General features: G+C 40.4%; 1 protein-coding gene across 4 annotated transcripts in view; it reads left to right on the forward strand.

Annotated features, from left to right (window-relative positions):
- Window positions 1-1,301: 1,301 nt before the first annotated feature.
- Window positions 1,302-14,878, forward strand: part of LOC138826170 (DNA nucleotidylexotransferase-like) — a 120,787-nt gene continuing 107,210 nt past the window's right edge. For 2 of the 4 annotated variants that reach the window (XM_070021311.1, XM_070021310.1), the window contains exons 1-2: window positions 1,308-1,439; window positions 5,408-5,484. The gene's annotated coding sequence lies outside the window, so the exon portion shown is untranslated. Of the gene's footprint in view, window positions 1,440-5,407; window positions 5,485-14,878 lie in introns of all 4 variants that reach the window. The other 2 variants (XM_070021312.1, XM_070021313.1) reach the window with 2 other exon arrangements.

The raw sequence follows: 14,878 nt of genomic DNA on the forward strand, positions 1-14,878 counted from the left end.
CACCAGTGCCCACCTCTATTCACCCCCATGGGGCCTGAACTCTGGGTCTGGGTGCTGTCCCTCAGCTCTTCAGCTGAAGGCTAGCACTCTATCACTTGAGCCATAACGCCCCTTCTGGCTTTTCTGCTTATGTGATACTGAGGAATCAAACCCAGGGTCTTATGCATGCAAGGCAAGCACTCTACCACTGAGCCACCTTTGCTGCCCTTCATCTTTCTTAACATTAAAAAAAAAGTCTAATTCCTCTATAATAAGTATGCTCTTGTCTGGTTTTCTTGGCAGTAAAGACTGAGAGGAGGGAGATGTATCTCATTCCATGATGGTGACCCTCTTGGTATTTATGAATGTGTGTGTGTGTGTTTTATAGTCATATATGACTGATGTGGATTCCTGTTAGTTGAGCTTTTCTGATGGAATAGTGAGCAATACATTCCATGATAGCTTTCTGTGACAATGTTAGCATTCTTCCTCAGTGTAAGTACTTTATATTCAAGGAGAGAAAATTTTGTGAAAATTTTGTGATCTGTATATAATGTTGAAATATTGAAAACAAACGCATAAACCAACCAAAAACACTTGCTTGTTTTGAAAGGTTCACTAGGTGCCCCTTTGAATGATGTGCCTCAGTCATGCTTAAGAACGAATGGAGCAACAAAACACAGACAGGAGTTTTGCTTTGCGCGTCTGGGCGTCCTCCCCCTCCCCGGCGGTTAGTGTGCCACAGCAGCTCACTTTGGGCGACCTTGTTTTGTAAAGGCTCTGTTTGTAGTGAGTCCAAGTCCGTGGTTCCTCAGATACTGCAGAGGGGAGCGTTCCCGCTCCTGCATCCGGGCCTGCCATGTGGCAGGGTGGCTGTGGCAGGTTGGGGTCACTGTAGACAGTGTTCTGACCAGCTTCAAGAATGGCCATGGATAGAGTTGAACTTGTCGCTCATGGCTGCGGGTGGACCTGGGCTTCGGTGGCGGCTAACACCCACGTGGGGTTATAACCGTGGGGGAAGACTCCATCTGCGAAGGCAGAACTGACTTCAAACCTCAGGATGGAGACCATTCCCTAGTCAGCCAGGGCTTGCAACTGCACCCGGCCCCTGCTTCCGGTGTCTGCTCTGAAGAGCAGGGTGGACGCCTGCCCGCCATTCTGTTGGCAGTAGGGTGTCCGAGGCTGCCGGCGAGGGAAGGGGGGAGGGGAGGGTCATCCGCAGGAGAGCGCGCCAACTGGAGGTCAGCAGCGAGGCGCACGTAGCCCCAGGGCCTACTCTCCTCAGGCTGAGGCGCGGACCCTGCCGGCCTCCGTTCCTTTCCGCTCGCCTCAGGTGCAGCGCAAATCCCTCCGCCGCAGCGTGCATTCCCCGGTAGCGCTACGATCGGCTTTCCGGAAATACCCGGATGGAAGGGTAATGGCCGCCGTCAGAGGCTCGCAGGCAATGGGGACCACGACAGGTATTCCCTGTGTGCGGGACCGCCAAGACCAGTTAGGATGATCGGACTTCTAGAGGGTCAGCCAAGGGTGAAAGGGAGAGCTCGCGGGGTGACAGGGTGCCCCCCCAGGTTCCACAGGCCTAGGGTTCCCATTCTTGGGTAGGAAGCGTACGTTAAATAGTCCCGGCCATTCAGCGCTTCCGCCCAACTTGTCCCAAAGTTTTTCTAGAGAAGTCTTTTTTTCTCCTTGCCCGTCGCCCCCTCCCCCGGCTGTTCCGCGGGCTGTGAGCGCCGGGCCCCGCCCCTGGTCGTGGGCTCGGGTGGAGTGCGGGCAGTTGGAGCTCTCGCCCTGGCTCTGGGAGCTCACACCCTCCCTCATCTTGGGAGCGGTGAGGCGCCGGCGCGAACGGTGTTCCTCCGCGCCCGAGGGGCGGCGGTGCCCGAGAGGAAGGGGCGGACCGCGAGCTGTTTGGGGGCGAAGTGGGACGCCGGGCTCCTCGAGCGCCTCGTCAACTGCCGCGGCTGGTGGCGACAGTATGGGCTGCCCGCGGCCCGCACCCCTCGAGCTGTAGGTTTGCTGGTTGGCAACTCGACGAGTTGGCTTTGACTCGACGGCACCCTTGTAGAGGCCCCGTCTAGAGAGGCCGGGGGTTCTTGCAGACGCCCACTCCGGGCGCGCACAGCCGTGGCGCCCTCCAGGCGGGCTAGACGCCCTTCCTGCAGATGCCACCACACTCTTTGGCAACTGAGTTCCCTCTAACTGGCCTTTTGACTTGCTGGGTCCGTCTTGAATCTGTTCTCAGCCTGGTGTTCTCTTTGTCAAGTGGTAGTCTGACTAGATGGCTTGAGTGTCTGAGGTAACTTCCCTCTCCCCAGCCTTTCACAGACCAACGCCACGGATCTACCTTGAAAGTCTAGAAAACAAAAGTTAAAGCTCAGTTTTTTAAATTTTAGGTTTAAATTGGGGGCATTTCATGTTTTTAAGCCATTTAAGTGAAAACATGGTTAATTACCAGAAATCTTACTTAAAAACCCCTTGGGGGGGAGGAGAAATGGGTCAATGTTTAAGAATTCATAAAATTGTTGGACTTAAATGATTGTCTACATGATATTACATACTACATCTGTGTTCAAACTTAATTTGAGAGTTTATATCTTAGGTATGGCTTACTAATACTGTTGAATTGCTCTTCATTAAGAAGTTCACTGGAGTGTACTTTCTAAGGCTCATATCATCTGGTTGAATATGGATCATTTAAATTGACTCATTGAAAATCTCTAACATTTGAAATTTAACTGCAGATCTGCAAGTGGATTCGTTGTCTTCCAGCAATCTATTTTTGTAACATTCATGACGACACCTATATTAATATTTTCAGTGTTAGCATTTTATAAGGAAGGTAAAATAATAGATGGTTGGGTTATGATCTTATGAAGATAAAAGGATATCACATTGAATATCTACTTTGTACATTGAACTTTTAAATGCTTCCGATTTTTACCACTTCACATCGTGTCCTTTCCTCTCTGGTTATAGTATATTGTGATTCCGTACGTTTTTACATTAAATAATATAAAGGGAACTATTTCAACTGATGTTTTAGCTTAATATGTTGCAATTCAAAAAGTTTTGAGGGCTGGGATGTAGTTCAGTGACAAAGTGCTTGCCTACCAGGTGCAACACTAGGTTCGATCCCCAGTACCCCCAAAAAAGTTTCTGAACTTTGAAATAATATAAAGGGAAATATTTTAGCTTTAAATATGTGATTTGTTCTCAGAGTACACCTGACAATTCCATTTTCACATTTTGAGAAACTAAATAATTGTGTGTGCCTTTGCTGGTCCTGGGACTTGAACTCAGGGCCTGGGTACTGTCTGAACTTTTGCTCAAAGCTGGTGTTCTACCACTTGAGTCACAGCTCCACTTCTGGCTTTTTGGTGGTTAATTGGAGATAAGAGTTCCACCGTCTCTCCTGCCTGGGGTGGCTTTGTACCATGAGCCTCAGGTCTCACCCTCCTGAGTAATTAGGATTCATGTGCAAGCCACGGGCACCTGGTTGAACGAAATACTTTTAACCTTTAAAAGTGCCATTTCTAGGATTTCATTGGAATGTGCTTAACACTCTCAAAATATGAAGGCACTAAACAAATTTACAGACTTGGAATTTTTTTCTTGTTGAGAATTGTTCCATAGTTGTGTTTAAAGAATGACCTGTAGGGCTGGGAAGGTGGCTCAGTGGTAGAGTGCTTGCCTTGCATGCATGAGGCCCTGGGTTCAATTCCTCAGCACCACATAAGCAAAAAGAAAAAAGCCGGAAGTGGCGCTATGGCTCAAGTGGTAGAGCACTAGCCTTGAGCTGAAGAGCTGAGGGACAGTGCCCAGGCCTAGAGTTCAGGCCCCACGACTGGACCCAAAAAAAAAAAAAAAAAAAAAAGAATGACCTGTAAAGTATTAGCTTGACATAATTTGGGGAACTAGTGATATTCTTACAAAACATAAAATATTTGGAACAATTATTTCTACTTCATAGTAGTTGGCACACTTTGTCCAAGGAGTTCCACACCCACAGATTCAAGCAATTACAAAATGAAAATTGTTGAAATTAAACAAAATTATACTGTGAACATGTACAAAGGTTCTTTTGTCTTTTGCTCAACAGTAGCAGTTGTATGGTATTTGACCTGTAGTATTGTAAGTAATCCAAGAGTGATTTGAAATATACAAGAGAATGTGCACAGGTTATATGTGACTGCTGTGCCATTTTATACAAGACTTGAGCCAAGTTTTGTTATCTGTGGTAGTTGCTGAAGCCAGTGCCTATGGATACCAAGGGATGACTTAAAAATCTGAGATTTTATGGCTTTCACCTTAAAGATTATGTATAATTTCCATTTTCAATTACATAGATGGAGAAATACCTTTCTAAACTGCTACTTCAAATTCATTCTAGATTTTGTAATTTTAATGTGATTTTACTCATCTTTGATCTGTTTGTAGTTGTTTGGAATTTTTCTCAACAAAGTATTATGTACAGTAAGGCATTTAATAAACTTTTTGAGGCAGTCTTGTTATATATCTTAGGCTGGCATGGAACTCAAGTACTGGATTCCTCTGACTTGGTCTCCCAAGTATTTGGATATTGGGATTACATGCATATAACATGCTTGACTCCAAGTGGTTTTTGTTGTTGTTGTTTTTTATAATACAAGACTTGAATCTTACCCATGTCCTTCAGATACTCCACTAAAAGAGTATTGCAAAAGCACTATAAACAGAAGAAAATCATTATTACAAAGTCTTAAGGTTTTATTGTCTGATCCCAAGTGTATAGTTTGTGAGTGAGGTATTTACATGGAGAGCAATTTTCATAAGATTGTTAGATAATAAGTGAGAAATACTTAAAAAAATACTTTTTTGGAATTGGCATATACCCATAGTGTGAAGAGGTTTCACTGTGATATTTCCATGAAGTGAAAATTAAGAGCTGGTAAATTGGTTGTAAGTTAACTGGACTTGGAATCACATCCTGAAACAAATACTAGATCTGTGATTTAGGGCAAAACAAATTGCTCTACTTGTATTAAATAAAGATAATAAATTAGCTTAATTCTAAGCTTTAGTTGTGACTTTTCATAAATTTGTGGTATTATCACTAAATTCAGAGGTTGTTTTCTCCCTTCAATTATTTGATACACATAAGCTGAATGTAAAGTATAATTGAATAAAAAATACAGAAAAGCTGGGCATGGTGAATAACACCTGTAATACCAGATATTCTGGGGGAAGAGACAGGAAAATTGAGAGTTTGAGGCTAGCTTGGGATCCTATTTCAAGAACAAAATACAAATGAAAGTGTTAGGAATGTGGCTCAAGTGGTAGAGTACTTGCCTAGTATGCTTAAGGCTTGGGTTTAGTCCCCACTACCACTGATATATTTACTAACAGTTTTTACTGTCAAAAATTTTAAATACTTGTTTTTCATTTCCAGATACTGTCTCTTGATATGGTTCCTGCTTGTGATATTGTCGAACATTAAATTTTGTGCCTTCTGTTCCTTGAAGAAAGGTGAGGATTAAAATACTGTAGTATAGTCTGTTAAGTAGTTTCTAAGTTTTGAACAGTGGAGTAAATCTAAAATAGTTAACATACACATGAATTTTTTGTAAGCTAAAAGTTGAGAGTCTTATTTTTGGCCGCAGTAAGACAGTTATACATGGGTTTTCATTTTAATGCAAGCAGAAAAGTAATTTTTGGTTTTATAGTTTCACATTAGAGTTCTAAAGATGGCTTTAAACTATGTCATTCTTCTAAGTGTAGATTTTTTATTAACGGCTCCTGGGTCATGAATAATGGAGATGAATATGATAGAAACATGTTTCAAAGCCAGATAAATGACCAGAAGAATGTCTGTGTTTTACTCTAGCAAGTGCTAAATAATGCACCTAAAAGAAAAAAAATACACAAACATATTTACATTATGATTAATGGCATCTACATTATGAATCAGAAAAGGTACTTGGGAATCACTGTAGTTTTGTGATTAGTTTCTTGTGGACAATCATCTATCCTGATGAAAAAAAAGGACAATAATTGGTATGAGGGGAACTATGGAATAGCAGTAGAAAATGTGGTTTATTTACCCTTGACACATGGATTTCAGTCCTTTGTTCCTAGTGTTGCTTGAAATCCCAAAGTTCTTGGTCAATTCAAGAATTTTTTAATACTATGTAGCCAATACATGAAATACACATATTTGTATAACCCTAAATTAGGAATAAAGATTATGTATGTCACTATTGAAATAGCTGAAGCCAACTATACTACTGTACTTACTCTAGGAATCATAACCATGATCTTCTGTGAACAATACCAGCACATGGCTTCTTTTTCAGAACCATTTTTCACAAAAGCATGAATTTTTATTTTTGTCAGAAAAGTATGCCTGAGCTGGATACTAGTGGTTTATGCAAGTAATCCTAGCTACTTGGACCCAGATCCAGAGGATTTCAATTTAAAGCCAACACTGAAAAGTCCAGAAGACTCCATCTCTAAATATAACTAGCAAAAAAATCCAGGCTGGAACATGGCTCAAGTGGTAGAGTACCAAGCAAGCAAGTAAGCCCTGAGTTCAAACTCATATCACCTCCTCCCAGAGAAAGAAAGAGAGAGAGATACAGAGAAAGAGAGAGGTAAAGAAAGAAAGGGAAAAGAAAAAGGGAAAAGAAATTCCTGCCAACTATATTGAGAACAACAAATCTGAGTTGAGATACCAGGCTATCATTTATGTTAGTAAACATGTATTAATAATATTGTTTAGTAAATCACATAACATTTGGTTGACCATGTAAAACTGTGTTGTTCCTTAGTAGAAAGTAATGCTTAATATTAAGTTTTCTATGCTGTGTTTGAGCCAAGTGATTTAGAAAATATAGGGGCTGGAGATGTGGATTAGTGGTAGAGTGCTTGACTAGCATGCATCAGGCCCTGAGTTTGATTCCTCAGTACCACATAACAGAAAAGGCCGAAGTGGTGCTGTGGCTCAAGTGGTAGGGTACTAGACTTGAGCAAAAGAAGACTTGGCCAAAAAAGAAAAAGAAAATATGTAATGAAGAGTGAAAGCTTTGGATATAGTAGTGAAGTAAGAAAGAAGCTGCTGAATAATAACTTACCAAAATGATTTTGATTATTCTGTCTTCAAAGATTGTGAACAAAATCTGATGGTGTGATTGGTATTGCTACATGAAAAAGCATCTGAATAATAGAATGATTGTGAATGCATTAGAGCTTAAAGTTAATTGGGCTTCACAGAGATCTCATTTCAAGAGGTAGTAATGGGCCAGTTACTGGTTGCTCATACCTGTAATCCTAGCTACTCAGGAGGCTGAGATGTGAGTTCTAAGCCAGCCTGCACAGGAAAGTCTGTGAGACTTTTATCTTCAATTAACTGCCTGAAAACTGTAAGTGGAGCTGTGGCTCAAAGTGGTAGAGGGCTAGCCTTGAACAAAAAAGCCTAGGGGCAGCACCCAGGCCCTGAGATCAAGTCCTAGAACTGACAAAACAGCAAGAAGAAAGGAGGTAGTAATAGCTGAAAACAAATGGCTTCATAGAAAGTTAAGTAATTCCAAAATACAGTAATGTATCAATTTCTATTTAAACTTGGTTGCAGATGATATGGCTGGTAGAAGATATACATACTATTTTTGTCAAGACCATGAGTCAAGTATTATAATCTTAACATCCAAGCCTAGTCATCCCTATTGCAACAGTTACTCAACAGAACCAGTCAGAATCCTTTAGAATTGACATGTAAATGCTATGAAAAAGATGGTTCTTTTTTTTTCTTCTCAAATTGTTAATCAGGGAGAGGGTTAGTGACATTCTTTCCCACATGAATGAGAAGCTCATTTATTGTGGGAAAAAGTAAAGCCATATAGAGATGAAAACAGATGGTGACAGCACCAGCATCAATCTTAGGGATCATGGTTTATGGTACCTGTGGTTTTGATTTTGTGAGCCGCCTTGTGGTCCTTGTTCCTTGGGTTAATAGTCTATTAAACTGTTTGAATTGCATTGCTGCAGAAAGTGTACTAATAATTATAAAGTCCTTATGAATTTAAGATGTAAAATTTCAAGTTGATAATTTACATCCTATATAGTCTTTTTCTTCCACCTACTAAAGGTGCTTTTTTTTTCTTTTTTTGGGGGGGGGGTTCTGGTCGTGGGGCCTGAACTCTTCCCTCAGCTCTTCAGATCAAGGCTAGCCCTCTACCACTTGAGCCACAGTGCCACTTCCGGCTTTTTTTCTTTTTTGCTTATGTGGTGCTGAGGAATCAAATCCAGGGCCTCATGCATGCAAGGCAAGCGCTCTACCACTGAACCACCTTCCCAGTCCCACTAAAGGTGCTTTTCATTCATCATTTATACATGCATCCAGTTCCCAAACAGTTGAATGTCTATTAGATACCAATATGTACATGTGCATGGATAATCAAGAATTATATGTATTAGGCTGAGTGGACTTTACCTAGTAGAGTATACTTTTATATAGTCTACATAGATCAACAAGCATGTGTTGAACATAATGCTTAATATTTTAGAAATGCATAAAAGTTCTCCAAACTTATCTCACCTTAAAAGTGCTAACAGTTAAGTCTTCTTGAAGGAAAGTATGACTGAGTTTTGACCTATGAATGAATTTTGATAAGAATATAGAATAGGGCTGGATGGATGTGGTTCAGTGGTAGAGTGCTTGCTTAGCATGCATGAAGGCCCGGGTTCAATTCCTCAGTATAACATAAAACAGAAAAGGCCAGACATGGCACTGTGGCTCAAGTGGTAGAGTGCTAGCCTTGAGAGAAGAAGCTCAGGGACAGTGCCCAGGCCCTGAGTTCAAGCCCTAGGACTGGCAAAAAGAAAAAAAAATATATATATATAGAATAATTAAACCCCACAGTTTGAAGTGATTATAACCTGATCAAGATTGGTTTAACTGTTAACAAAATCTATTTTTAGTGGTTTTCTTTTTTTAATAATAAGAGGTAAAGATACGAGCTGAGCTCATATCTGTAATCCTAGCTACTTGGGAGATAGATTGGGAGAATTGTCGTGCAAGGCCAGCCAAGACAGAATATATTCTGTTTGTGAGACACCCCCTTCTTAACCCATAGTTATGTGTAGTGACATATGCCCATCATCCCACAATATGTGGGAGGCTAAGATTGGAAGGATGTCAGTTCTAGGATAGCCCAAACAAAAAGTCACAAGACTCCTACCTCCATTGAGAGAAGCTGAATCTGGTGATGCATGCCCTGTAATTCCAGTAACGACAGAAAGTTTGAAGTAGGCAGATCAATCCAGGCACATGCTGGGGTGGAGAAAAAACCCTGACCTGAAAATAACCAGTAGGCAATCACTGATCGCTCTTGCTTGTAATCCTAACTCCTGAGAAGACTGATATTAGAGGATCAGAGTTTGGAGCAGATAATATTTTGCCACTTTAGTGATGGTAAAATGTAAAGCTAAATAAAGTGTTGTAAATTTCATTGTGAAAACCCGTATGTATCTATCTTGAAGATTTAAAAAAGTTTTCTTTTTCTGACTTTTTTTGGTGTCAGTACTAGGGCCTTGTGCTCTTGCTTGGCTTTTTATTTATGGCTGGCACTCTACCACTTAGTTGACACTTTCAGTCCACCTTTTTTGCCGGTTAATTGAGGGTAGCTTTGAACTCTGTTCCTCATATCTCAGCCTCTAAAGTAGTTAGAATTATAGGCATGAGCCACTAGCACCCAGCTTCAGTTTTTTGACTTTTAACTTAGAGTAACTGTGGGAAAATTCCATTATATTAAACTTAAGTAAACTTTGACTATCAATGACTTGGGAGGCTGTATGGTTTCTGTTGAAGCTATCAGTGGTTATTGTAACATGAAAAAGCAACTGAAGATTACAATGTAAATGAGCGAGTAGCTGTGTTTCAATGAAACTTAATTTACAGAAACCGGCAGCAGGCCAAAATTGGCCTACAGGATTGTAGTTTGCCAATTTCTTTGGAAGACTTAATGAGCCATTTTATTTCTAAGCCACACAGACAGCATGCAGTCCATATACTATGCTAGCATCTTCATCCTCCACTGTAAATGAATTCTCCCTGTGTTGCTTTCTATGTTCAAGTCAAACTTACTGGCTAGATTCTATCCCTTCTAACCTACTAAAGGATGTTGCTACTGTATTTTATTTCCTTTATTGTCAGTTTTTCCAGTGTTACTGGCTTATTTTACAAACAAGCATACTGCAGTTTCCTCTAAAAAACAAAATCAAACAATACAACAAACCCATTGAAACTTCTACCTATTGAGCTTACCTCTTTTTTTTTTTTTTTTTTTTTGCCGGTCGTGGACCTGAACTCTGGGCCTAGGCGCTGTCCCTCAGCTCTTCAGCTCAAGGCGAGCGCTGTACTGCTTGAGCCACAGCGCCATTTACGGCTTTTTCTGTTTATGTGGTGCTGAGGAATCGAACCCAGGTCCTCATACATGCAAGGCAAGCACTCTACCACTGAGCCACCTTCTCAGCCCTGATCTTACCTGTTTACATTACAGCTCTACTTCTCATTTTGTCTTAACTCCATGCTTGTCAGTCTTTCTCTATTATTAACCCTACTGAAGCTGTTCTCAGCAATGTCAGCAGTGATCTTGACATTAAATCTAGTGATCATTTCTTAGCCTCTTCTAATTTCACAGGGATGATCAGTTCCTTATTCTGGGAAATTTTTTTCCACTTTCAGAATACTATATTCTAATTTATGTTTAGTTATGGGACCCAGGTTATGGATTTCTCTCTCTCTCTTCCTCCCACCCCCCCCACCCCTTGTTTTCAGTCTGTACCAAATACATAAATACAATTGGAAATTTTATCTTCCAGTGAAATCTTCATATTCTTTATGCAGAGGCACATTCCAAATTTCCACTTGAGTGTCAAAATAGACATACTAAATTTTACATGGCTGCCAGCCTTCTGTGGCTTTTGCCTATAATTTGTTTAGGAGACTGAGATTGTGATTTGAAGCTAGCCAGGGCAAAAAAGTAATAAATTTCTTATCTCCATGTAACCAGCAAAATTCTAGACTAGAGATGTGGCTCAGGTGGTAGAATGCCAGCTGTGGAGCAGAGCTGGAAGCCTGGCACAAAATATTACATGTGTAAAATAGACTTTCTGGTTATAATTCCATATAGCCTTTTTTTTTTTTTTTTTTTTTTTTTTTGGAGGTTGTGGGGCCTGAACTCTTTGTCTGGGCACTGTCCCTCAGCTCTTCAGCTCAGGGCTAACGCTCTACCACTTGCCACAATGCCACTTTCAGCTTTTTCTGCTTATGTGGTGCTAAGGAATCTAACCCAGGGGCTCATGCATGCAAGGCAAGCACTCTACCACTCAGCCATCTTCCCAGCCCCCATATAGCCTTTTATCTCTGTAATTAAGAGCTCGTGGCTATCTTTGATATATCTCTTTTCTTTTGGAGAAAATACGTCAGCACAGCTTATAGGTTTTAGCTTTAAAATGAATTCAAATCTGACCATTTCGAGTTGTCTGTACCAAGCTATCATCATTTTTGTGCCTGGATAATTGAAGTGTAATAATCTTTAAGCTATCCCTTGCTAGGTGGCAGTGGCTTACACCTGTGTTCTTGGTTATTCAGGAGTAGAACTGATGCCAGTCCAGACAGAATAGTCGACCAGACGGTATAAAAAACAATTGGCCAAAAGCAGGACTAGAGTCATGGCTTAAGTGGTAGAGTACCATTAGAGCAAACTTGAAGCCCTGAATGCCTGAGCTTAAAAACTATGATACTGCCCCCAAATTAAATATTAATATAGTAATATATTAACATACAAATGTATTATCGTGTAATATTAATATATACATACTGAATATACTAAGTATTATATATTGCATGCCTTAGTATGCTACCTAAAAAAAATTAAAAATGTTATTCACAGTAAGTATCTTTCCAGTCCAGTACATATATTCAGTTGGAATGTACTTTCATGTATGTATTCTACAATTTATCGTGTTATTATTTCTGTTTTTTTTTTTTTTTTTTGTAGGTTGTAGAGTTTGAACCCTGGGCTTGGGCGCAGTCTGTGCGCTCTTCAGTTCAAGGCAGCACTCTACCGCTTGAGCCACAGCACCAGTTCCGGTTTTCTAGTGGTTTATTAGAGATAAGAGTCTCATGGACTTGCCCTGGCTGGCTTTTAACTGTGATCCTCAGATCACAGCCTCCTGAGTAGCTAGGGTTACAGGCGTGAGCTACTGGTGCTTGGCTATTTCTGGATATTTAAGTGAACTATATATACAGAAGAGAAAGAGGGGTGATGGGAATGGATTTTTTTTCCTGGACCTGGGACTTGAACTCAGGGTCTGGGTTCTGTCCCTGAGCTTTTCTGCTCAAGTCTAGTGCTTTCCCACTTCAGCCAATCTACACTATCTGTTTTTTGTAGTTAATTGGAGATAAGAGTCTCATGGACATTCCTTTCCGGGCTGACTTTGAACTGCAGTCCTCAGATCTCACCTAGGATTATAGGCATGAACCACTGGTGCCCATCTTGCCCGCCTGCCTTCCTGCCTCCTACCCCTCCCCTCCCCCACTCCTCCCTTCCTTTTCCTCCCCTCTCCTCCCCTTCCCTTCCCTTCTCTTCCCTTCTATACTGATACTGAAACTGGAACTCAAGAGCCTCAAGCTATTTGTTCTGCTTTCTTGCTTACAGGTGGCACTCCACCACTTGAGCCATGCCTTCAGCATGGCATTTGCTAGTTAATTGAAGATTTGAGTCTTGCAAACTTTTCTGCTTAGGCTGGCAGGACTCAGCCTTCTGAATAGGTTACAGTCACGAGACACCAGTACCAGGCTATAGATGATTAAATACACAGTTTATGCAAGAATACTAAGTTAATTCCAAGGAGAATTAAATTGCTAAAATGACTCATGTAGTAGAGAATTTGAAGAGTCCAGAAACTATAGAAGAGTTTACAAAAGTTGTGTAAGATTTAAAATTTAAAGATGACTAGGCCTATATAGTGGTACTGGTCATTTCAATAAGAGGAAGTAACTAATTCAGAGTGGATGAAATGGAGAAAACTCTGGTTTGTTTTACAAATTCCCTGTAATACAAATTCCCTGGTAGCACATACCTGTTATCCCAGCAGTTGGGAGGCCAATTGACATAAGAAGATCATGAGTTTGAGGCTAGCCTGATAAATGAGTATTGGTTTAAAATTATTAATATCAATATTAACATTAAAATAGTAAAATATTAATAAAATTTATCAGCTCAAATCTTAACACTTTATTAAAGAAGTACTCAGCATTGCCAAAAAAAATCCAAAAGAATAGTTATGAGTAATGCAAGAATAGTTCAACATTGTACTTGCTACTTTTTTTTATAGCATATAGAAGAAACTACACAATGAAAACTAATGTTTCAAGTTTTGGTATCTTTTTTTTTTTTGTCGGTTGTGGGGTGTGAACTCTGGGTCTGGGCACTGTCCCTCAGCTCTTCAGCTCAGACGAGTGCTATACTTACTACTTGAGCATAGCGCCACTTCTAGTTTTCTAGTAGTTTATTGGAGATAAGAGTCTAACGGACTTTTCTCAGGCTGGCTTTGAACCATGATCCTCAGATCTCAGCCTCCTGAGTAGCTAGGATTACAGGAGTGAGCCACCGGTGCCTGGCTTAGTTTTGGTGTCTTTTTACAGTGTTGCAAGGATAAAAAAGCATGTTACTGGTTGAATGTCTTTTCTATATAAACTAAATATAACACTACATAGCCACTGTTTGTTAAATACCTGCTATTTTGGTAGTATTAACTCCCGTTACTTTTTAGATAGCCTTGTTCTTCATAGATTAATTAAACAAACAAAAATGCTTCTTTTTTTTTTTTTTTTAAATCGCTTGCTGGGCTTGAACTCTGGGCCTGAGCGCTGTACCTGAGCTCTTCATCTCAAGGCGAGCACTCTACCACTTGAGCCACAGTGCCACTTCTGGTTTTCTGGTGGTTTATTGGAGATAAAAGTCTCACAGACTTTCCTGCCAGGGCTGGCTTTGAACTGTAGTCCTCAGATCTCAGCCTCCTTAGTAGCTAGGGTTACAGGCATGAGCCACCAGTGCCCGGCTACAAAAATGCTTCTAATGACAAAAATTTGTATGGCTCATAGTATCCAGTAGCATAATTCTTCATTTTCTAAGTGTTACTGGATCAGAAGTCTGTGTACTCTTCCCCAGAAGATACATATGAACTTTTCTTTGTAAAGGTTGTGCAAACTTGTTTTTCTATTGTTACTATTTTATAGGACTTCATTTTCTTTACTAGCCAACACTGGGCCTTAGAAATATGTAATACCTTTTGTAGTCTGATTGCAAGTTTTCTTATTTTCATTCTATTCTAGTTTTTTTTGGGTCCGGTCGTGGGGCCTGAACTCTGGGCCTGGACGCTGTCCCTCAGCTCTTCAGCTCAAGGCTAGCGCTCTACCACTTGAGCCACAGCACCACTTCCGGCTTTTTTCCTTTTGCTTATGTGGTGCTGAGGAATCTAACCCAGGGCCTCAGGCATGCAAGGCAAGCGCTTCTACCACTGAGCCAACTTCCCAGCCCCTTCATTCTATTCTAGTAAGATTGACTTCTTTATCTTGAGTGCACAAAAACATACATATAAATATATATTATTCTGTATCTTTGTGTCCTTCACCCATTATATAATATTTTACTTTTATTACTTATTTCATATTTTATATTTCATATTTTATGGCTTAAAGACAATAAAACAAATATCTATATACATTACTTAGAAAACCATTGTTTTTTTTCTGTCTCCTCTTAACCTGTATAACAGGTTAAAGTAGCACAGCCTAACTGTTGTTTGTTTGAAGATTTTTATAAATATCAGATTTAGTTTAGAAAGTCTGATTCTAAGA

Source organism: Dipodomys merriami, unplaced genomic scaffold (assembly GCF_024711535.1).
Source record: "Dipodomys merriami isolate MVZ:Mamm:240054 unplaced genomic scaffold, mDipMer1.0.p SCAF_14, whole genome shotgun sequence".
In the NCBI taxonomy this organism is placed as follows: Eukaryota; Metazoa; Chordata; class Mammalia; order Rodentia; family Heteromyidae; genus Dipodomys; species Dipodomys merriami.